At 35.6% G+C, this 25,552-nt stretch overlaps 1 protein-coding gene across 2 annotated transcripts in view; it reads left to right on the top strand.

The window, feature by feature from the left end:
- Positions 1–25,552, top strand: part of LOC118892844 — a 621,373-nt gene that overhangs the window by 222,650 nt on the left and 373,171 nt on the right. The window lies entirely within an intron of this gene.

Below are 25,552 nucleotides of genomic sequence, written 5' to 3'. Positions count from 1 at the left end.
ATTTTACAGTTTCGGACTAGCTTGTATATCTGAAATAAAAACCACTTGGTCATGATGTATACTTTAAAAATGTATTTCTGAATTATATATTTTGAGAGTTCTTACATCTTGATTAATGAGAGATATGGTTTGTACTTTTCTTTTTATGTTGCCTTTTTCTGGTTTTGATAAAATTGGATTCATAAAATAAATAGGAAAGTGTTTCCTCTTGTTTTTGAAAAGATTGTGTAGAATTGATGTTAATTCTTTAAATGTTTGGTGGAATTTGTGAGTGAAATCATATGGGCCTGGAGGTTTCTTTCTTGAGAGTTTTTAAAGAAAAATTTCAATTTCCTGAATAGTTATAGTGCTCATCAAATTATCTATTTTGAATTTGGTGCATTGTGGGAGTTTGTACTTTTCCAGAAATTGGTCCATTACATCTAAGTTGTCAAATGTGAGTATTTGTTTGTAAATTACCTTATACTTTTGTTGTGGGTACGGTCTGTAGTGGTATCCTCTATTTCATTGATTTTCTTTATTGCCTTTTCCTTTTCCTTTTCATTGCTTTCTGCTCTTACTGTTATTGTTACCTTCTTTCTGCTTGCTTTGTATTTTTAATTTGCTCTTCTTTTTCTAGTATATTGAGTGGCTTAGATTTTTGAGATTTTCTTGTTTTCTAAAAAAACATTTCATGCTATACATTTCTCTCTCAGAATTATTTTAGCTCTCTCCATGAAATATTGTTATGTTATATTTTCATTTTCATTGAGTGCCATGTATTTAAAAATTTTTTTTTCTTTAGACTTTATCTTTGGCTCTTTCATTATGTAGGTGTGCTGTTTAGTTTCCAAGCAATTGGAAATTTTCCTGTTATCCATTATTTCCTCAAATATTTTTCAGGCCCAATATCTTTTTCCTACTCTTCTGAAACTCCAGTAACATGAATGATAGACCTTTTGTTATATTCCTACATGTCCCTGAGTCTCTGTTCACCTTTTTTTTTTTTTCTCCCAGTCTGTTTTCTCTGTTGTTCAGGTTGGAAAATTTTTATTGTTTCATCTCAAGTTCACTGATTTTTTTCATCTTTCTTCTCCATTCTGCTGCTTAGCCCATTCAACTAGTTTTAAAATTTTGGTCATTGTAATTTTCGCTATAAAGTTTCTACTTGAATCTTGTTTCTACTATTTTTTGCTGAGACTTTCTATTTTTTATTTGTTTCAAGGATATTTGTAATTGCTGTTGAAGCATTTTCATGAAGACTGTTTTTAAATCCTTGTCAGACAATTCTCATATTGGTGTCATCTTCTTGTTGCCAGCTATTGATTGTCTTTCCTCACTGAAGTTGGGATCCCCTTTATTCTTGGCGATTTTCTGTCAAAACTTCTATATTTGAGGCATTGTGCATGAAACTGTAGCTATTATTTAAATCTTGTGTTTTAGCAGGCTTCCTGTGATACAATTCCAAGTTATGGGAGATGAGGACAATTCCTCACGGCTGGAAGTGGTTAGAATCTAGGTTTTCTGTTTCCCTTTCTTGACATCCAGGATTGGGCAGAGAAGGATTCCTCCTCACGGCTGGGCAGGTGGCTGGATAGGCTGCTGTGCTGGTTTGCTAATTCAGGCTCCCTGCTAGACCACTGTTAATAGTATCCTGTGTGAGAAGAGGAGGTTACCTCATTACTGCTGAGCAGTGGTGGAAATCCTGATTTTTCCCTAGGCCTCCTCTGAAACTGCCCCTTTGGAGTGAGGAAGGACACCTCCTCGCTGATGCATGGGGATGGAAGTATGGGCTCCCTAGGTGGTCTCCACTGACGTCACACTGGGGGCTCATTGTCACTCATTTGGGATGAAAGTCCCAGCTCCATACTCTGATACCACCCTGGCAGAAATTTGGAGTGAGTCATTACTGTCTGATTAGTGTTCATGTCTAGGCTCTGCACTTGGAATTTCTGGAGGGCTGGTGGTGGGGTCACAGTTTTTTCTTTGGTGCATCCCTGAAGTAGAATGGTTATTGTTAAAAGTTTTTCTGTGTTGCTAGCCTGCCCTTTTTCTGGCCCTTGTACTAGAGAGAAAAGCTTTTGTTCTTTTGTTGTTGTTGTTTTGCTTTTGTTTTGTTTTTTGGTCTGCACGTATTGACATTTCTCATTTGGCGCCTTGACCAGAACCCAACCACTCAGTCTGATATATATGAGGCAGAAGGAAATCCAGAGAGATCACCACTGTCCTCAGGTCCTGAGGACCTGGTCTACCCTTTTCTCTCCACTTTTGTTATGACTCCTAAGGAACAAACAAACATACAAACAAAAATAGGAAAAAACCAAAAAACATAAAAAACAGAGTCAGTTCAATTAGATAATGGGCAAAGGACATGAGATTTTACTGAAGAGGATATACAGATGGAAAATAAGCACATGAGAGGATGTTCGACATCAGTAGCCATTAGGGAAATACAAATTAAGGACCATGAAGAGATATCATTACACATCTATTGCATCAACTAAAATAAAACATAATGACAGAATGACAGTACCAAATGCTGGCAAGGATGCAGAGAAACTGGCTGCTTTGAATGTAAAATGGTATAGTCACTTTGAAAAATAATTTTCAATTTCTTTAAAAAATAAATAAACATATACTTATCATATGACCCAGCAATCACACTCCTGGACATTTATTCCTGGCAAATTTAAGAACATAAAAGCCTGTCCATAAATGTTCATAGCAGCTCTGTTTGTAATCAGAATGTCCCTGGGTAGGTGAATGAATGATTAAACCTCTGCTACAGCTACACTGGGGACTACTATTCCATGATAAAAGGGAATGAACTATTGATACATGCAGCAACTTGGATGGATCTCAAGAGTATTATTCTGAGTGAGGTAGCTCATTTCAAAAGGTCACATACTGTTTGACTTCATTTATATAGCATTCTCTAAATGACAAAATTGTAAGAGATAGAGAACATATTAGTAGTAGGCAGGATTTAAGAATAGTTTAGTTTCCAAGGGCTGATGTAACAAAGTCCCACAAACCAGGTGCTTAAAACAAATTTATCCTCACAGTTCTGGAGGCTAGAGGTCTGAAATCAAAGTGTCGGCAGGGTTTCCTCTGGAGCCCCTGAGAAACAGTGTTCCATGCCCCTCCTAGCTGCTGGTGGCTGCTGACCACTCTTGGCATTCCTTGGCTTGTTGTATAACTCCAGTCTCTGCCTCTGCCCTCATGTGACTTCTCTGTGTTTTTGTGTGTCCTTTCCTCTTCTCCTAAGGATACAAGTCATTGGGTTTAGATTTCATCCTAAATATAGGATGAATTCATCTCATGATCCTTAACTAATTCTTTCTGCAAAGATCCTATATCCAGATAAGGTCACATTCTCAGGTTCTGGGAGGAAACAAATTTTTGAGGAGTGCTATTCAACTCATCACAGATGGTGAGGGGGAAGGGGGTGAATGTGACTAGAGGGGGGTAGAACTAGGAAGATCTTAATGGAGGTGGAATAGAGCTGTATCTTGATTGTATTTAGGTTCTGTGAGTCTACATTTGATAAATGGCATAAACTTTAAGCATTGATTCTACCAATATCAATTTTCTGGTTTTGATAATCTGTTATAACTATGGAAGATGTAACCATTGGGGGAAAAGGGTTTAAAGGGTACATAGGACCTATTTGTACTGTTTTGTAACTTCTTATGAATCTATTCTTATTTCGAAAAAAGAGGATCTAGTAATTTTCTTATAGATGACAACTTTTCCTCTCATTATGTGTAAATATTCCTTGCTTTCCTTTGTGTTTAATATAAGAAAGAGATTTTTTCTGCTTCTTCAAAAAAGGGAAAAAATATATAATTGCTAAAGTGTATCATGACTCATGTGTTTAATATTATAATAGATTGCTTATGGTGTCACAGAGTTTATATATCTGCTCAGAATGCTGTAAGAATGAGATCCAATAATTGTCTTATTGGTTGCTTGTGAATTGAATATCAAGCCTAGAGTGTCATTTTCTTTTCTCTCTCTCTCTTTTTTAAGAGTGTCATTTTCTACATAATGAAGGTAAATTAAAACCCAAATTAACTGTAAAATGTCATATTGCATCTTATGTATTCAAAATTCCTTTCTACCCTCAAACTGATTTATGTATATTTAATGGGTTTTGTTGAAAAGAAGATGATAGGATGATTAAAGATTTTTAAAAGCACAGAAGCTTTTCCCTAAAGGTAAAAGGGGAACCTAAGCAATCTCTGTATTTACATAAGCCTTTTACAAAATAGATGAAATGGAATAATGTTCAGGGAAAATCATTAGCACTGGAAATTTATAAAAAAAAAAAAAAGAAAGAAAGAAAAGAAAAGAAAACCTTCAGTGGTAAAATTTAAAGTGATTTCAATGTTATTACTAAAAACTTATTTGAAAATCACTTTTCTTACTAAAATTTTTTGAATTTCTAAAATATACAAAAGAATTTCTCTAGGGCTTAAAACCATGTGAAAGTTATATTTAGGTGACTGACTGGCAGGTGTCTGTTCAGTTAAAAATGAGATTGCTCCTCCTCTGTCCACCTCAAATTTAACACAAAATATGTTACCAAGGAGAATTTAGACCTGATTAGGATTGACACTTTGGAGAGAAAACTTCCATAAGTGAAATCAAAATGTCATAAGGGAAATAAAGCTGTAACAGAACAGAATTACAAAGAAAGGAAAAAAGAATCACAACTCAGTTTATGGATCGTTTGTAAGAATGATGATGCTATTTTCTAATTAGACCTGACTTTCAACTTTTCTATTTGCAGATAGAAATGAGCCATGAATTATTACTTTGAACTATCATTCTTAATCTCAATGATAGCAGGCTTACAAAGAATTTTTTAAATGATACTTTTTCCTACTTAATATAATAGTATAAATATTAATAACAAGAAGAGTACCCTACACTTATCTAGTACTTTCAGTGTTAGAACATCAAAGGATATTTTACAGATTAAGTGCTTCACCTTTGTGGTAGAATTCACTAGAAATTTAAAAGCAGTTAGTGTACTGCAAACTGGTCTCATGTGAGGTGAAGTATATAATTTATTTTTCAAAATTGAATCAAGTGAAAATGGCCAAGATAAAATAATTAAATAAGGAAAAGTGTTAAATGTATTTTATGAATAAATATGGAACCAAGTATGAAAACCATTGCATTAAATAAACCATTTGACGTTTTCAGGAAGTTATTCGGGATTCACATATTGTTTCAGTACCCTTGCTCTGCAACCTTATTGACTGTCTTGGTCTGCTCAGGCTACTGTAACAAAATACCATAGACTGGTCTGTAGTTTAAACAACAGACATTTGTTTCTCCTAGTTCTAGAGGCTGGAAAGTCCAAGAACAAGGTGCCAATAGATTCAGTTCTTGGTGAGGGCCCTTTTCCTGGTTTATAGAGGGCTACCTTCTTGCTGTGTGCTCATGTGGCTTTCCTCGGTGCTTGCATTTGGGGAGACAGAGAGATCTCTGCCTTCCTTTTTTTATAAGGGTGCTAATCCCATCATGAATTCCCACTCCTGAAACCTAATCTAAGCCTAATTCCATCTCCAAATACTATCACACTGGGGGTTAGAGCCTCAACATATAGATTTTCAGGGAACACAAACATTTAGTTTATAACATTGACCACTCAGTGTGATGCTGAATGCAGTTGGTGATGAGTTAATCAAGAATGAGATCTTGCAGTGCCTAAGCTTTTGTATGCACTTTTCCTTTGTCAATTACATTGTTAATACAGTAAACTAACAGGGGGTTCATAGTGTTCTGTTTAACACTTACTTTACTGTAGTAAAACTACTTAAGTATTGATTCTCCATCACTAGTCAGGTAGCTGCCTGAGAATAAAGACTGAATTATTCGTGTTCATTTTCCCACCTGCTTAGTGCAATTCCTGGTGCATCTGACACCCTTTTGTTCTAGACTGCCTTCTCAAAGATACTTTTATAGCAAACAGCCTTAGAAAATAGAGGTAGTATCTACTTCCAGAGCAAGGACATGTATTTTTTTTTCTTTTCTTACTGTTCAAGATAATAAAGATAGTGTCTCCTTCCCAGGCAAAGGACAGATTTGCTTGCAGTCCTTTATAGTTCCTCAGCTATGATTCAGACCCGCTGCATGCGCAGTACCTATTTGGACCACTTAATGTCCTCCCCACGGGATTTGGTGGTTAAAGGAAAATAATGATACAAATGTGAGGTTCATACAGTTCTTTGTACCCAGGAGTAATAACGTCTCTTGGCTCTGTCCTGAGACTCTTTTGTCACTTCTGACAACATCCATGAAACTATGTCAGGCTAACTTCTTAGCATTCAAGAAGAGTAGAATCTCAGACCCTGCACATTTATGGACATTAGGTACTCAATGGATGTATGTTAAATGTTTTTCACTGAATTATGGATGACAAAAGGAATAAAAATAAAACTCAGTCATCTAGTCTACATTCCTCTTCACCCACTTAACACATGAGGAATCTGAGGTTCAAATAAGTTAAGTGACTTATTCTCCAAGGTGATGATTAAAACATATTTTTGTGAACACTTAGTCCATGGGTAATTATAAACTTTATCATTTTGTTTTATTTAGAATATCTAAGGAATTTTATGATCATGTAGAATATAACTGTAAAAACATTTTGCCATGTGATGTAGTGCTGATGTTTGTTATTTGCATTTACAAGCAGATTGGCAGTAATGAGAAATGAAAAAGGAAGACAATATATACATAATGAATTCTTGATAAGTCCAATTTTTTAGTAGTTTAATTAGGAAAAAAGTGAAAGAATTAATTTTTCAAAAGGTCCATGGTAAGATAATCAAACACATTTTGGCAAATCTATATTATCCAACCCATTAAATCAATGCTATTCATTTAAATTTTATTGATGTTAAAATTATGATCATATTCAATTGGTAATTTTGTTTTTTAAACTTGTATGAACTATGAACATGATATATCTATAGTTATATTTTTATATAATATAAATATAAGAAATATTATAAGTAATATTATATTCTAATAATCTAAATTAACAGGGAAAATACATAATTAAGTTTTCTAAAGAAATCTGTACAGGTATATCAACTTACATTTCAGAAACTGCTCCAAGCCATAGACAAAACATAGATTACTTTAAAACCAAGATCTTTCCATTGTGTCATTTTTATCTCCTTATTATTTACTATTTCTCGAAAGAACAACAGAAAAATTTCCCTCTTGTCAATTAAACATTGATGAAGTGAAACAATTTCAGAACCTAAGTTATTTAGTTTCAAAGCTAGTAAATGATCTGTTAGTTGTGATTGAAATGTTTGAAGTTCCATTAACAAAAGGATATGGTAAAATATAAATCACTGCCATATTGTTATTGATTCTATATTGCAATGCACTTGAATGCAAATTTTTGAAAATCAACATTTAGCTAAATGTTATACAATCCCTTCATTTTCTTACAAGATCATAACTTAAACACATAATATTCTCCCCTCTTCTCGAGCATTCAAAATATTTCAAGTTAACAGTGATCATTTTGGGTATAATCCCACCTTCTAGTAAAATCGGTACATTTTCTTCTTTGGCTTATTTATTCAAGTTGTTGTTTATCATGTATAGTGTTGGTTATGCTATGCTCATTCTTTGTGATACAAGCTATTTATCTTCAGACCTCTTCTCATGTATCTCTCTTGTGCTCTTCTTACCTTTTATCGTTATTATAATTATGAGATGGCAGAATAAAGTAAATGAGTCTTAATTTATGTAAAAATGAATGAGTATATTTTCAAGTTATACGTATTTTAAATTGACTTTACATTTTGAAATTTAATCCATGACTTATGTTAATGTAACTTACACCACAGCAGTGGTGACTTCTTAGTGGCAGAGCCAGAGATACTTGATCTTTGTCTGGCAAATGTTAACTTTAAGATTTATTTTTCTTAAAAAGTGGTAACATTTCATCACCAATAATTAAATTGACCTTCCCTTTAAAGCAATATAAATCTCAACAGCAGAACCCTGACAAAGGAACCTGGATGTTGTATGGAGAATTATTCTGACATTTGTTATATTGGACTAAATTTGGGTTTCTTAAGCCACATTCTTATGTATTGGTTAGAATCAGAAGGCATTTAAGAGGAAACAAAAAACCTAACTATACTTTTGTTTGAATAATAATAATATAATAATTAGTAATCACAAATTCTAGTTTTTTGACTCAAAATCTATTGATTGCTTCTTATTGATTATGGAAATCCTGTAACCCAGGGTCAGTAGAACTGATGGGAATAATATTTACCAATCCCCAAGTCCTGGGAGGTGGGTAGAGGAAAGATTTGAACGGCCCTAGGGGCTCATTTCCTTTCTCACTTTGAGAGTTTAGTGGAGGAGAACATGCTCAATAGATCTGAGTTAGCTCCAGAAAAGAATAGGCTGATACTAGTAGCTGTGGTCTAGAGACTGACCCATTCTAACCTGACCGATTTCTTAACAAGCAAACTTGCATTATCACAATTCACATAGATCTCCCTCCTCCATCTTGTTCCTATAAAATGTAAAACAGTATGGACCCTGTTCCTATAAATGTGTAAAACAGTATGGAACAGTATGTTCATATAAATATGTAAAACACTATGGATTTTTCTCCACTGGGGTATTGGTCTTAATGTATGTGGATTACTTTTGCCCAGCATAAGGTTTAAGATAATTAGATTTCCTGAATATATACTATACACTTCTCTACTGTCTGTTTTAATATTTTAAAAATCTCATATCTATACCATATACACACACATTACCACCATCAACACCACCACCATTACCACTATCACTCCCACTAACAAATAGTAATTGGTGTCAGAATAGGAAAATGCTATAAATATAACCTTAATTTCCATGAATAAAATTATATGTTGGCTTTAACTTTAAGAAAGGCATAGTTGATAGGTAGACAGATGTAAGTATAGATATATACATATCTATATCTATATCAATATATGTATCCTATTGGTTCTGTTTCTCTAGAGATTATGGTAATGAGAGTGGTTCTAGAGGAAGAGAATTTTAAGGATGAGTTTTATGAATTGGTTTTAAGGTTTCTGGAACTGGTTCTTCAATCTGATTAGATGTAAAGATCTTAATGACACTGATGATCCATAGCATGAACTAGTAATAGAAATACACAAAATGTCTGCATTGGATGCTTCCAGTCAACCACCTATAAGACTCAAGGAGCTGGGTGACTGAACATTGGGGTGCATGTGTCTTTCTGAATTATGGTTTTCTCTGGGTAAATGCCCAGTGGTGGGATTGCTGGGTCATATGGTAGTTCTATTTTTAGTTTCCTGAGGAACCTTCATACTGTTCTCCATAGCGGCTGTATCAATTTACATTCCCACATACAGTGCAAGAGGGTTCCCTTTTCTCCACACCCTCTCCAGGATTTATTGTTTCTAGATTTTTATGATGGCCATTCTGACTGGTGTGAGGTGATACCTCATTGTAGTTTTGATTTGCATTTCTCTAATAACTAGTGATGTTGAGCATCTTTTCATGTGTTTGTTGGCCATCTGTATGTCTTTGGAGAAACATCTATTTAGATCTTCTACCCATTTGTGGATTGGGTTGTTTGGTTTTTTGATATTGAGCTGCATGAGCTGTTTATATATTTTGGAGATTAATCCTTTGTCAGTTGCTTCATTTACAAATATTTTGAGGGTTGTCTTTTTGTCTTGTTTATGGTTTCCTCTGCTGTGCAAAAGCTTTTAAGTTTCATTAGGTCCCATTTGTTTATTTTTGTTTTTATTTTCATTACTCTAGGAGGTGGGTCAAAAAAGATATTGCTGAGATTTATGTCAAAGAGTGTTCTGTCTATGTTTTCCTCTAAGAGTTTTACAGTGTCCGATCTTACATTCAGGTCTTTAAGCCATTTTGGTGTTTATTTTTGTGTATGGTGTCAGGGAGTGTTCTAATTTCATTCTTTTATGTATAGCTGTCCAGTTTTCCTAGCACCACTTATTGGAGAGGCTGTCTTTTCTCCATTGTATATTCTTGCCTCCTTTGTCATAGATTAGGTGACCATAGGTTCGTGGATTTATCTCTGGGCTTTCTATCCTGTTAAGGAAGAGATTTTAGTACCTTATGTGCTAATAATTTGCACATGCCTAAGGACAAGCTGCTAATATTTGGCTTCTAGTTTTTGAGTAGATAAAGCAGAGGGGTCAATGGAATATGTTAATTCAGTGCCCATAAGATGAAAACATATGGTTTGATTAGGAAAAGCAAATAAATGCTTGGAAGAATTTTATCCTCTAAGGCCTCATAAATGGACATTAGCTAATGTTAAGGAAAAGGTTCTTAATGTTAAAGTACAGTATTCAGAGTGAAAAATCATGAGTATCATGCAAACATAACATTAAAATGTCAAATACCTTATTCCAGTAATTCATTTATGGAGAACTAGTAAGATGTTATGACGGCTTCAAAGATCATTTGAAAAACTAGGCATTTATATGTAGTGTTAGGATAAGATTTCTCAGTTAGATACAAAACTGGCTAATATCCTACAAGGCCCTACCATGTAATCTGTTTCTTCCCCTGGAAAGAAAGTGTTTGCCTCTCTGTCAGACAAATTCTACAAGTTAATCATAGGTTGGAGAGGTGATAGAAAAGTCAAGCCTGGCCCTGTGCTGAAAGTACAGCTAGTAATCTCTTAATAAATCATTAAGGCTCAAGAGACTACCACTGAAAAAGTAAAGAATAAAAAGAAAAGATGTGCTGAAATCTAAATAAGCAATAGCAAAATAAAGAGAAAGTAATATAAAGTGATGAAATGGATAAACATGAAAAAATATTTTCAGAAAAAATTTGAAGTCTCTTTCTCTTAGTTGAAAATTGCTTTATGTGTAAACTTTTCTGTATTTAATATAGCCTATTCAAATAAACTATGCTGTGAATTTTATAGAGGAATTTGTTTAATTAAAGGCAGCTTCTCATGCATAAAATCATTTTCCTTAAGAATGAAGAAATGCATATTTAAAGATTCAGAGGATTCTTTTTTGAGCTAACAATTTAAAATTCCTTAAGTCATTTTGAAAGTTCTAATCCCTAATTATGTTTAGTTTATTATTCTCAGAATTCTGTATCTGTAATTGACCTCTGGTCCATAAATATAGGAGAGAGTTTCACATGGATATATTTGGGGTACAGAATGCTGGGCACATAGATAGACACTCAGTAGGCATTCTTTATCTCATTTGAGTAATTGTAACTATAAAACTCTCTCATATGAGCCCTGTTCCATCCCGATTTTTAATAAAACTGCCTTTTGAGAGAATAAATTATTTCATCTTATTTCTGCAAATTGTAAATGTGTCACTGACTGATGACTTAGATTATATCTGAACTGATGACCTTGAGCTAAAAGGTTTAACATCCCATTATAAATCAACCCTCTGAGTCTTCTTTCTTCCCATTTGTGTTTTGTTATTATGTGCATGCCTGAATACTGTTATTTAAAGATACATTAGTGCTCTTAAGCACATACTGCTAAGTAACTCTAGTTACTCTCTTGTTTCCAGGAGAATATATATTAAATATTTATCATCAGAATAAACAAAAACTACTTACATTATAATTGTGATTCTCCCAAAATAAATCTTATCATACAAGAGTACTTAACCATCTGTCAGCACTCAGAGATTTGTTTTTATCTCCAGATTAAAAACAAAATTGTTAATATAATAACATTTTTGAATACTATTTCATTCAAGGAACAAGATTTTATGCTGGAGAGAGTGTGGAGAAAAGGGAACCTTCCTACACTGTAGGTGGGAATGTAAATTGGTGCAGCCACTGTGGAGAACAGTATGGAGGTTCCTCAAAAGACTAAAAATAGAGTTGTCATATGCTCCTGCAATCCCACTCCTCAGCATATATCTGGAGAGAACTATAATTCAAAAAGATACATGCAACCCTATGTTCATAGCAGCACTAGCCACAATAGCCAAGACATGGAAACAACCTAAATGTCCATCAACAGATGAATGGATAATGAAGATGTGGTACATATATACAATGGAATATTACTCAGCCATAAAAAAGAATGAAATAATGCCATTTGCAGCAACATGGATGGACCTAGAGATTATTATCCTAAGTGAAGTAAGTCAGAAAGGACAAATACCATATGCTATCCCTTATATGTGGAATCTAAAATATGATACAAATGAACCTATGTACAAAACAGAAACAGACTAACAGACTTAGAGAACAGACTTGTCCTTGCCAAGGGGGAGGGGGAGGGATGGATTATGAGTTTGGGATTAGCAGATGCAAACTATTATATATAGAATGGATAAATAACAAGGTCCTACTGTATAGCACAGGGAACTATATTCCATATCCTTTGATAAACCATAATGGAAAAGAATATAAAAAGAATATATATATGTGTGTGTGTGTGTATATATATATATATATATATATATATATATATATATATATATATATCTGAATCACTTTATTGTACAGCAGAAGTTAGCACAACATTAAAAAAAAAAAGGAACAAGAGTTTGTCATTCTTTAGCTAAGTTAGCAAGGAAAATTATGTAAATGTGTGTTTTCCAAAGAGTAATATCAGAGCATGTATAATTTTCTTTTTAAAAGTATCTATCCATTTGTTCATCCATTATCCATCTGTCCATCATTCATCCATACATCTATCTAAGAAATATTTGCTGAAATCTACCATGTCCCAGATACAGTTCTAGGTACAGAAATAAAACGAACCTCTGTTCGTATAGGAACATTACATTTCCTATAAATTTAAATTTTGATTGATTAGAGTAGACTTCTGTTCCTTTTAATGTATAGAATGCTATCTGACACACAGGGATATGGGACATTCTGGGTTTGATTTATCTTTTTATCTTTGCTTTCTCTCTCTCTCTTCCTAAGTTATGCTTTTTATCTTTTTCATCTGCCTTCTGTTTGTATACCTATAACTTACCTCCTGTTACACTGATTTATTTTACTATTCACATCCTCTATCAATATTTTTTTATACTTTAAGCAATTATGTTTCTCTTGCCACACAAAATTTTCCTTATTCCAAAATTTTTCATGGTAATTTGAATTCATTTTACTGAAAGTGTAAATGCTCCCATTAAAGTGCTTTTATTTTAAAACTTGTAAGGAAGTACAATGAACACATTTTAAAAACATTCTCCTTTTATATTTTTTTCACTATTTTTGCCTTCACTGCAGTGCATTTGCTCTATTTCCCTAGGTCTCTATTTTTCAGTTGTTCATTCTCTTTGTCAGTTGACTTTAATTTGTTTAAACTGCCTACTTATATTTATATATCATAATATATACTATTTGGTATTAGTAGCTAGTATGGGCTCTTGACATCAAATATTTTTTTCACAATTTGATTTTCCCTGGTAAGTCATGCTCACTTTTGCACTCCAAGCAGGGGCCAGTGGTGGATTGTTGGGCACCTTCTGTATGTCAGTATAAAGTTGCCTCACCTTAAATGGGATGAAAAAGAATGACCTTAAAGAGAGCCTACTCTTCAGTTCAGCTGGAGGCTTCAGGATTTGATAGGCAGGTAGAACCCTCAGTAATCCTCTTCTGACAGCAAGAAGGTGGTTAATAGCTTTAAAATTTCTGGTGAGTATCTTTCTGAGAACATTAATTAGAGTAAAAGTCAATAAGCCTCCTTAGAATGAGGAAGTGGATGTAGAGATTTTACGCCTGGCAACAGAGTATAGTCCTTCATAACTCTTTCATCAGCACCTCTTGAATTTCTAGGTGGGGTTGATACTTTCCTTTCCAATTGGTCACTCTTAGGAAAGTTGGGGGGAAACAGACACATTTATATGCTTAGGTCACCTTCTCTGTCCTCTCTTAGTGTAGTTGCTAATTTTCCGAGTTCTTTCTAACATAAAGAAGGAAAAAACTACAATAAAAATATTATACATTTTTAGCTCTAAAAAATAAGGGTATAGGATGCAGAATTTGTGTCTCTGCACAACTACGGCACCTACCAGGCACTGGTGGGGGACCGCAGACACCTAATGGAATGGGAGAAACCCCCAGCAACCGGGTAGGACATGGGGAGTGGGGGGAGTGAAGGGGGAGGAGAAGTGGAAGGCAGACAGGACTGGCGCCCCTGAGGGGTGGTTGAGGGAGGGGAAGGGATCCCATGCCTGAAGGGGGAAATTGGGGAACCATTGGGAGGACAGAGGATCAAAAGGGAGCATGGCCGGGTTTCCCCTACCCACGTGGGCCTCCGGAAGCCTGCTGAGATCCCAGTCCTGATCCTCTGCCCACCGAGGCCCCCCTCCAGCCACATGGGTCCAGAGGGAATGGAAGGGAGGGAAGGGGGAGCAAAAGTAAAGGCCGGACCTCTGAGACTAGCACCTCTGAGGTGAGGCTGGGGGAGGGAAGGAGTTTCTACACCCAGCGGGACCCACCCACAGTTTGGGGTCCAGCAGGGATGGGGGAGACTCTGGGGGAGACGGTGGGGGTGGTGCGGAGGAACAGAAGGGAACGTGGCCAGCTCTTTCCCTGTCCACTTAGGCACCAGGGAGCTTGTTGGGCTCCCAGACCTAATCCTCTGCCCTCGGAGCCTCCCTGCTGCCACACAGAGCCCAAACCCCGCCCCTACACTCCCACCCAGGGCCCTACCTCTACACTCGGAGACCCCCTCTGAGACCCCCTCCAACACGCTGGGCCTAAACCACACCCGTGCACCCTCACCCAGGGCCTTACCTCCAAACTCCAGAACTCCACACTCCAGAGGCCCTCCTTTGGAGGTGCTGCCTTTCCCCTTCTGCACAGGTCCTAAGCAGAGGCCCCACCCCATGCTTCAATGTCACCCTGCCTAGGCCCCGCCCCCAAGGCCTTCTGCTGGCTGCGTGCATCCTGAGCCTAGGCCCCGCCACACGCTCAAACGTCACGCCCCCCCACCGGCCTAGGTCCCGCCCCACCCTAAACCCCACCCCTGCTTAAGTTCCACCCCCACCAAAACTCCGCCCCCACAGCCAAGGCTTTTTTTGTTTTTCCTTTTTTCCTCTTTGAGATTAGGGCTCTGTTTACCTTGTTGATTCATTGTTGTTCATTCATTTATATTTTTATTTTTCCTAATAAATCTTTTATTTTTCTAATTTTATTTTATTCTATATACTTTGTTATTGTTCCCCCCTTTGGCTTGTTTCCCTCGCACCCCCTTTGTTCTTTTTTTCTTTTTTCTGTTGTGGTTTTATTTGTTGCAGTTGTTTCAAATATAGTTTTATTTTTCCTAATATAATTTTTATCTTTCTAATTTTGTTTTCTATTCTTTGATATTGTACTGCTCCTTCTTTTCCTTCTTTTTTTTTTTTGCCATGCCACACAGCTTGCAGGATCTTGGTTCCGAGGCTGGAGGTCGGGCCCGAGATCCTGAGTGAGAGCTCTGAGTTCAAACCACTGGACTAACAGAGAACGTCAGACCCCAGGGAATATTAATTGGAGTGAGGCCTCCCAGAGGTCCTAATCTCAGCACCAAGACTCCTCTCTATCCAACTGCCTGCAAACTCCAGTGCTGGACGCCTCAGGCCAAACAACCAGTAAGACAGGAATGCGGCTGCACCCATCAAAAAAAAAAAAAAGAAATGGCAAAAAAATATGTTACAGATGAAGGAGCAAGGTAAAAACCTAAAGACCAAATAAATGAAGAGGAAATAGGCAGTCTACCTGAAAAAGAATTCAGAGTAATGACAGTAAAGATGATCCAAAATCTCAGAAACAGAATGGAGAAAATACAAGAAACATTTAACAAGGATCTAGAAGAATTAAACAGCAAACAAACAGTGATGAACAACACAATAACTAAAATTAAAAATACTGTAGAAGGAATCAATAGCAGAATAACTGAGGCAGAAGAACGGATAAGTGAGCTGGAAGATAAAATAGTGGAAATAACTGCCAGGGAGCAAAATAAAGAAAAAAGAATGAAAATAATTGAGGACAGTCTCAGAAACCTCTGGGACAACATTAAACACACCAACATTCGAATTATAGGGGTCTCAGAAGAAGAAGAGAAAAAGAAAGGGACTGAGAAAATATTTGAAGAGATTATAGTCAAAAAATTCCCTAACATGGGAAAGGAAATAGTCAGTCAAGTCCAGGAAGCATGGAGAGTACCATACAGGATAAACCCAAAGAAAAACACACCGAGACATATATTAATCAAATGATCAAAAATTAAATACAAAGAAAAAATATTAAAAGCAACAAGGGAAAAGCAACAAATAACATACAAGGGAATCCCCATAAGGTTAACATCTGATCTTTCATCAGAAACTCTGCAAGCCAGAAGGAAGTGGCAGGACATATTTAAAGTGATGAAAGGGAAAAACCTACAACCAAGATTACTCTACCCAGCAAGGATCTCATTCAGATTGAATGGAGAAATTAAAATCTTTAGAGACAAGCAAAAGCTAACAGAATTCAGCACCACCAAACCAGCTTTACAACAAATGCTAAAGGAACTTCTCTAGGCAGGAAACACAAGATAAGGAAAACACCTACAAAAACAAACCCAAAACAATTAAGAAAATGGTAATAGGAACATACATATTGATCTTAAATGTAAATGGATTAAATGCTCCAACCAAAACACATAGACTGGCTGAATGGATACAAAAACAAGACCTGCATATATTCTGTCTACAAGAGACCCACTTCAGACCTAGGGACACATACAGATTAAAAGTGAGGGGATGGAAAAAGATATTCCATGCAAATGGAAATCAAAAGAAGGCTGGAGTAGCAATTCTCATATCAGACAAAATAGACTTTAAAATAAAGGCTATTACAAGAGACAAAGAAGGACACGACATATTGATCAAGGGATCAATCCAAGAAGAAGATATAACAATTGTAAATATTTATGCACCCAACATAGGAGCACCTCAATACATAAGGCAAATGCTAACAGCCATAAAAGGGGAAATTGACAGTAACATAATAATTGTAGGGAACTTTAACACCCCACTTTTACCAATGGACAGATCATCTCAAATGAAAATAAATAAGGAAACACAAGCTTTAAATGACACATTAAACAAATGGACTTAATTGATATTTATTGGACACTCCATCCAAAAACAACAGAATACACTTTCTTCTCAAGTGCTCATGGAACATTCTCCAGGATAGACCATATCTTGGGTCACAAATCAAGCCTTGGTAAATTTTAAAAATTCAAATCATATCAAGTATCTTTTCTGACCACAATGCTATGAGACTAGATATCAGTTACAGCAAAAAAACTGTAAAAATGCAAACACATGGAGACTAAACAATACACTACTAAATAACCAAGAGATCACTGTAGAAACCAAAGAGGAAATCAAAAAATACCTAGAAAAAAATGACAATGAAAACACTATGGCCCAAAACCTATGGGATGCAGCAAAAGCAGTTCTAAGAGTGAAGTTTATAGCAATACCATCCTACCTCAAGAAACAAGAAACATCTCAAATAAACAACCTAACGTTACACCTAAAGCAATTATAGAAAGAAGAACAAAAAAACCCCAAAGTTAGCAGAAAGAAAGAAATAATAAAGATCAAATCAGAAATAAATTAAAAAGAAATGAGGGAAACGATAGCAAAGGTCAATAAAACTAAAATCTGGTTCTTTGAGAAGATAAAAAAAATGGATAAATCATTAGCCAGACCCATCAAGAAAAAAAAGGGAGAAGACTCAAATCAACAGAATTAGAAATGAAAAAGGAGAAGTAAAAACTGACACTGCAGAAATACAAAGGATCATAAGATATTACTACAAGCAAGTGTATGCCAATAAAATGGACAATCTGGAAGAAATGGACAAATCCTTAGAAAAGCACAACCTTCCAAGACTGCACCAGGAAGAAATTGGAAATATAAACAGACCAATCAGAAACACTGAAATTGAAACTGTGATTAAAAATCTTAAACAAAAACCTAGGACCAGATGGCTTCACAGGCAAATTCTATCAAACATTGAGAGAAGAGCTAACACCTATCCTTCTCAAACTCTTCCAAAATATTGCAGAGGGAGGAACACTTCCAAACTCAGTCTATGAGGCCACCATCACCCTGATACCAAAAGCAGACAAAGATGTCACAAAAAAAGAAAACTACTGGCCAATATCACTGTTGAACATAGATGAAAAAATCCTTGACAAAATACTAGCAAACAAAATCCAACAGCACATTAAAAGGATCATACACCATGATCAAGTGGTGTTTATCCCAGGAATGCAAGGATTCTTCAATATACGCAAATCAATCAATGTGATACACCATATTAACAAGCTGAAGGATAAAAACCATTTGACAGTCTCAACAGATGCAGAAGAAGTTTTTGAATAAATCCAACACCCATTTAAGATAAAAACTCTCCAGAAAGTAGGCATAGATAGAACCTACCTCAACATAATAAAGGCCATATATGACAAACCCACAGCCAACATCATCCTCAATGGTGAAAAACTTAAATCATTTCCTCTAAGATCAGGAACAAGACAAGGTTGCCCACTCTCACCACTATTATTCGACATAGTTTTGGAAGTTTTGGCCACAGCAATCAGAGAAGAAAAAGAAATAAAAGGAATCCAAATCAGAAAAGAAGTAAAGCTGTCACTGTTTGCAGATGACATGATACTATACATAGAGAATCCAAAAGATGCTACCAGAAAACTACTAGAGCTAATCAATGAATTTGGTAGAGTAGAAGGATACAAAATTAATGCACAGAAATCTCTTGCATTCCTATACACTAATGATGAAAAATCTGAAATAGAAATTAAGGAAACACTCCCATTAACAATTGCAACAAAAAGAATAAAATACCTAGGAATAAACCTACCTAAGGGGACAATAAACCTGTATGTAGAAAACTATAAGAAACTGATGAAAGAAATTAAAGATGATACAAACAGATGGAAAGATATACCATGTTCTTGGAATAGAAGAATCAACATTGTGAAAATGACTCTACTACCCAAAGCAATCTACAGATTCAGCACAATCCCTATCAAACTACAAATGGCATTTTTCACAGAACTAGAACAAAAAATTCCACAATTTGTATGGAAACACAATAGACCCCGAATAGCCAAAGCAATCTTGAGAACGAAAAACAGAGCTGGAGGAATCAGGCTCCCTGACATCAGACTATACTACAAAGCTACAGAAATCTATGGTATTGGCACAAAAACAGAAATATAGATCAATGGAACAGGATAGAAAGCCCAGAGATAAACCCACTCACATATGGTCACCTTATCTTTGATAAAGGAGGCAAGAATATATAATGGAGAAAATACAGGCTCTTCAATAAGTGGTGCTGGGAAAACTGGACAGCTACATGTAAAAGAATGAAATTAGAACACTGCCTAACAACATACACAAAAATAAACTCAAAATGGAATAAAGACCTAAATGTAAGGCCACACTCTATAAAACTCTTAGAGGAAAACATTGGCAGAACACTCCATGACATAAATCACAGCAAGATCCGTTTTGACCCACCTCCTGGAGAAATGGAAATAAAAACAAAAATAAACAAATGGGACCTAATGAAACTTCAAAGCTTTTGCACAGCAAAGGAAACCATAAACAAGACGAAAAGACAACCCTCAGAATGGGAGAAAATATTTGCAAATGAAGCAACTGACAAAGGACTAATCTACAAAATGTACAAGCAGCTCATGCAGCTCAGTATCAATAAAACAAACAACCCAATCCAAGAATGGTCAGAAGACCTAAATAGACATTTCTCCAAAGAAGTTATACAGATTGCCAACAAACACATGAAAGGATGCTCAACATCACTAATCATTAGAGAAATGCAAATCAAAACTACAATGAGGTATCACCTCACACCAGTCAGAATGGCCATCATCAGAAAATCTACAAACAATAAATGCTGGAGAGGGTGTGGAGAAAAGGGAACTCTCTTGCACTTTTGCTGGGAATGTAAATTGATACAGCCACTATGGAGAACCGTATGGAGGTTCCTTAAAAAACTAAAAATAGAACTACCATATGACCCAGCAATCCCACTACTGGGCATATACTCTGAGAAAACCATAATTCAAAAAAAGAGTCATGTACCACAATGTTCATTGCAGCACTATTTACAGTTATCAGGACATGGAAGCAACCTAAGTGTCCATGGACAGATGAATGGATAAAGAAGATGTGTCACATATATACAGTGGAATATTGTTCATCCATAAAAGGAAACAAAATTGAGTTATTTGTAGTGAGGTGGATGGAGCTAGAGTCTGTCATACACAGTGAAGTAAGTCAGAAAAACAAAATCAAATACCGTATGCTAACACATATATATGAAATCAAAAAAGAAAGAAAAAAATGGTTCTGATGAACCTAGGGGCAGGACAGGAATAACGACGCAGACGTAGATAATGGACTTGAGGACATAGGGAGGGGGAAGGGTAAGATGGGACGAAGTGAGAGAGTGGCATGGACATATATACACTACCAAATGTAAAATAGATAGCTAGTGGGAAGCAGCTGCATAGCACAGGGAGATCAGCTGGGTGCTTTGTGGCCACCTAGAGAGATGGGATAGGGAGGGTGGGAGAGAGATGCAAGAGGGAGCGGATATGGGGATATATGTATACGTATAGCTGATTCACTTTGTTATAGGGCAGAAACTAACACAACATTGTAAAGCTATTATACTCCAATAAATATGATAAAAGAAAAAGACATTTTGAAAACTCATGGTAATGACAAAACCTCACTCTGAGTAACTCCGTTTTATTAGTGGGTTTAATAGTTAGAAAGTTATATTAATTATTTGGAATTCCAGGATAATAAATAATAAGAATGTGATATAACAATTCTGCCTACCTTCTAAGTTTTTCGTAATATGTGTAATCTGCTCCAGTATTTATTTATAAACCAAGTATTTATGGCTATAGGAGAGAAAGCAGCCTTTTATTTTCTCTGTTCTATTCAGAAAAGACATGCTATTTTAGGTGAGTTTAAACCATTTTCGTATGTGTACTTCACTGTTTCGTTATCCAAACTTAAAGCAAAACCAGTATAATTTAAATGAGATTTTCAAAATTATTAGACAATTTGTTACCACGATTTCCAGTTTTCAAGATATAACCTGTTTATGTTAGTAATAATTTTTACTGATATTCAAAATGTTCTTTTTGAATCTGACTCTCCTCTTGAGAGGGACAAAAACTACACTGTTAACTCAGAAAGGCGACATTGTTTTACATAGTTTTATATAGCCTCATGGCTCTTTAATGATATGACAAAGCATCTCTCTGCCAACCTGAGCTTGCAGCAGGGAAACGTGATTAGAACTGCCACCAGAGAAGTCTTTCGGTTCTAAAGTCTCAGCATGGACAATTCTCCTTTCATGCCTTGCAGATCTTTCTGAAGGGCACAGGTATTACACTATAGCATACATGGAAGCCATGTATGAGGGGCATAAATATTGGTTAGAAACAGGACAAAAATATAGTTCTGAATGAGAACAATGATACAGAAACCCAATTTATAGTGAATTCTTTAAAATTTTGCTATCTGTCACAAACTGCATAACATAAAATAAGTACAAAGTGGTATGAGTTTCTCGTGGGTTCAGGAGCAAGCCTAGAATAGTGCTCAATGATTAATTGTGAATTTGCATTAATTTTCACAGAGTCAATGCTAAGTGATATCAAGCTTTTTACATACTGTAATAATATTATAAATCTGTAATAACTTGATTATTTTTCATGACATTTTCATTCTAACAAGATTAACTAGCCCTAGTAATCCTCACAAATGTCAAGTTATCAAACTTTAAATAAAGACTTAGAATGTGGCAGTGATTCACTATTTATACGCCAGTGCAGTTTTTATTTGTGGGTATGTTTCAGGGAGAATACCAGGAGGAGTAACTCTGATGACTATCTTTGTAATTGTGTTTCTAATCTTGTTTCATATATCTTTGTGATATATGAAGCAAGATTAAAAGGTAAGTTATGAAATTGAAAACAAAAAGAATAAATAGAAGGAAATAAGTTGTGATAATCACATTGCTATTTCCCTTTGAGAGGTGTTTTTGGAGTCTTTCCCTCTCTGAGAATAGGTTTTAAAATTTGTTTATGATGCTTTGTAATTAGCATAGTCCCACAGAGAGGAGAAACTGTCTCAAGAAGTGTTCTCTTCATCTTTTATGAGCAATGCTTTGATACCAATGACTCTCTCACCCCTTGCTTTATATTACTTTAGTGAAGAGTCTCCTGGCTACTGTCATCTTGTGAAATGGAAGCACAATCCATTTGCTTTGCCACATAAGCCATCCTTGAAATTTGGTCAGAGCTCATTATGCTGCCTGTGCCTCATTTGGGCCGAGGCGTGGAGGAACATAAAACTAAAAACTTAGCTTGAGGCACAGACAGAATGGATTTCAGTTTTGTAAAGAATTAGAAATTGCTTTAGGATAGATGGATTTTACACAGATAGGAAATAAATGTCCTCTGAGAAGAACTTGCAGGTAGAGGGACTGAGTGTAAATATAAGGAGAATGCTGGGAGAAGGGACAAGTACACAGAGAATGAAAATTACAAAGAGGTGTATATGAAATGCCATTAAGAAGGAATATTATGAAAGTGTGCATACTAAAACAAAAAGCAAGTGCAGCAGTAGCCATCTAAAGGAAAATATTGCTCATATATCTGGCCAGAACTGCAACAGGAAATAAATTTGAGAAAGTTAGTTATTGAGTATGTATACAAAACAAAATAAGGCAGTAAAATATGTAAGGTTTGGAATCACATGCACTTTGTTACAAGTGTGAGATTGTGAGAGTAACTTAAATTTGACAGAAAAATAAATCACTGGAGTATCAGTATAACAAAATATAAGCTGATTTGGAAATACTCAGAGGGTAGTGAGAAAATAGAACTAAGAGAAACACATACTCTTCCCGTGGCTATAACTTTCATATAAGAAAGTATATTATACTTACATTTTATACGCAATTGATTGCCTTACAGAATACAAATTGAAGTTAAATTATATTAGTATTCTTGGTCAAGGTTAGACAGTAAAAAGAACCAATGCCCTAAGCATGCTTTTAATACTTCTGCATTTTTAGTGCTTCCTAAATGCACACTGTAATTTTTCTTTTCCTGTGACTGTGAATATTTCTTTTCTTCCCTGCCTCCCTCCCTCTTTCTCTCTCTCTCTTTCTCTCCCTCCCTTCCTTCCTTTCTCCCTCCCTTCCTTCCTTCCTCCCTCCCTTCCTTCCTTCCTTCCTTCCTTCTTTGCCATTTACCTGTGACCAATTGCCCCACTCTGTGTAACATCACAACCAGTGCTGCTTTTCCATGATACTCAGCTTTCTATCTGTCTGTCGTCTATCCATGTATTTATTTATCTATCAATTTTCTAATTCTGTTACCGAACTCAGGTTCAGCTGCTTGCCACTCAAAAGCCAATAATTGAGAGGCAACTGTCAGTAGAAAGGAAAGATGCTTTAATCAGAAAAGCCAGCAATCTGGGGAGAAGTTGGACTCATGTCCAGAGACCAACTCCAAAGATTCTGCTCAACCATGACAGTTTTTAAAGGAAAAAAAGGTGGGGTGTGGGGGAGAATCTCAGTGAATCAGCTAGGCAGGAGGTGGGTTCTGCATCATTCTCTATTACTTGCAGACTGGCCAACTCTCTGTTTAGATGTTATCTTGCCCATGGGATTTGCCTGCAGGATTGCTAAGGGAGCTGTTGGGGGTGAAGAGCTGGTCATTATTTAACTACTTAATTCTTCTTTTTTTTTTAACTCTTCATTCTTACTACTTCTTTTTATCTAGGAGAAGAATCAACAGGTTAGGCAAGGCACAGTGTGTATTCAGGAGAGCATGTCAGAAGTTAGTTTAAATTGCCTAGTGATCTTGTTCCTATAATTAGGTTCTTTCAAGGTTAGAAGGGGACAAAAATCGGCAAGCAGGAAAGGGGAAAAAGAGCTGCTTTCAATTCTACCTATCATTTTTCTAATTCTATGAACACAAAATACATATACATACATAGATATTTATTTATTATTTTGAAATTTTATCTGCTCTAGGACAGGCTGAGAGGCTTCTAAGCTCTTTCTGTAAAAATTTTTAGGACGAGATTTGGGAAGTTTCTGGGTTGCCTTAAGTTACCTTGTGAATGAAACCTTACTCAAATTTACCATTTTCTTTGTAGTGTTTGTCCACAAAATGGATAAACTTGTTTAGAGGACTATCAAGTAGATAGGCTGATTTCCTGGTCACACTACACTTTCTAATTACATGATAATAGATCTTTATCATCCATAGAAACCTGTATTGAGTGCCTTCTTTGAGTAAGAAAGTGAAAACCTGTGTGTGTGTGTGTGTGTGTGTGTGTGTGTGTGTGATTGTTATTTTTAGTCTAATGTGGTAAAATCTTGGTTATTGCCTCTAATCCACCATTTTTAGTTGCCTGAATGAGGCAAGTAACTTTACTCCTCTGAGCTTCTGGTTTCCTCATATGTAAAATAGAACATATAATAAAAACTGCCTTGAATTGTTTTTTTTAATAAAACAATAGATATAAGTGTTTAGCACAGTACCTGGCATGCAAATAATACTCAGTGAAAGTTAGCTATTATTATTATAAGGTGATATGCATATATATAAATATAGAGATATATAGTAAAATTATAAAGTGGTTCATGCTAAAATTTCAGGATATTCCACCTAACACAAGAGTGAGGGAGATAGTGAGATGGTTTGCATACATTGGAGGAAGGCTGTCTAGACAGGGTAGATGGAAGTGATAACAGAAGAAACAATGTGGAAGCAGAAGTACAAGCTGGACAGTGCCACAGAGACCAATTTTAACATACTGTCATTGTAGAAGAATGAGTATGTAGAGCGCTTTGGTTTTGTAGCTTACTTGATTGTTTGAGATACATTAAGTTTTGAATATAATAATTGTACGTATCCTGACAATGTTGAATTTTTATTTGGGACCAGTTGGAATATCTTGTAGCATATTTAATAATGTTCTTTGTCCTGAAAGATAGATGAAAAAATTCTCCAGTTGTTGAAACAATCAGATTTTTCTTTTCTTTAATAATGTGAAGTCTGATGCTGTCTCCCCAAACAGGCTATTTTTCTTTACACTATTGACCATGCCCCAAAATAAGGAAAAGGTCACATTTAAGCTTTTTCTTACCATTATTTTTTTTTTCTGTCTTCTTGAAACTCTTCCAACACATGTCCTGGGGTTTTATTGAAGTTCACTATGTTGTGAAAGGTGATCTTTGTCAGCAGTGAGAATCAAGAACAAAATGCTGAGTGTTGGCAAATTCTTGGATATTTATAATCTCATCAGAGATGATAGACACTGTTGAGAAAAAAAATGTAAGCAACATTTTAGTAATTACCGTGAGACTTTCTGCTTCTTTAGTTATATGAAAAAAGCTTTTTTGTTTCTTCAGAGCAATAGTTATAGCATGTACC

The sequence above is a fragment of the Balaenoptera musculus genome, chromosome 3, assembly GCF_009873245.2.
Source record: "Balaenoptera musculus isolate JJ_BM4_2016_0621 chromosome 3, mBalMus1.pri.v3, whole genome shotgun sequence".
NCBI classification, from domain to species: Eukaryota; Metazoa; Chordata; class Mammalia; order Artiodactyla; family Balaenopteridae; genus Balaenoptera; species Balaenoptera musculus.
This window is presented reverse-complemented; position numbering and strand designations above follow the sequence as displayed.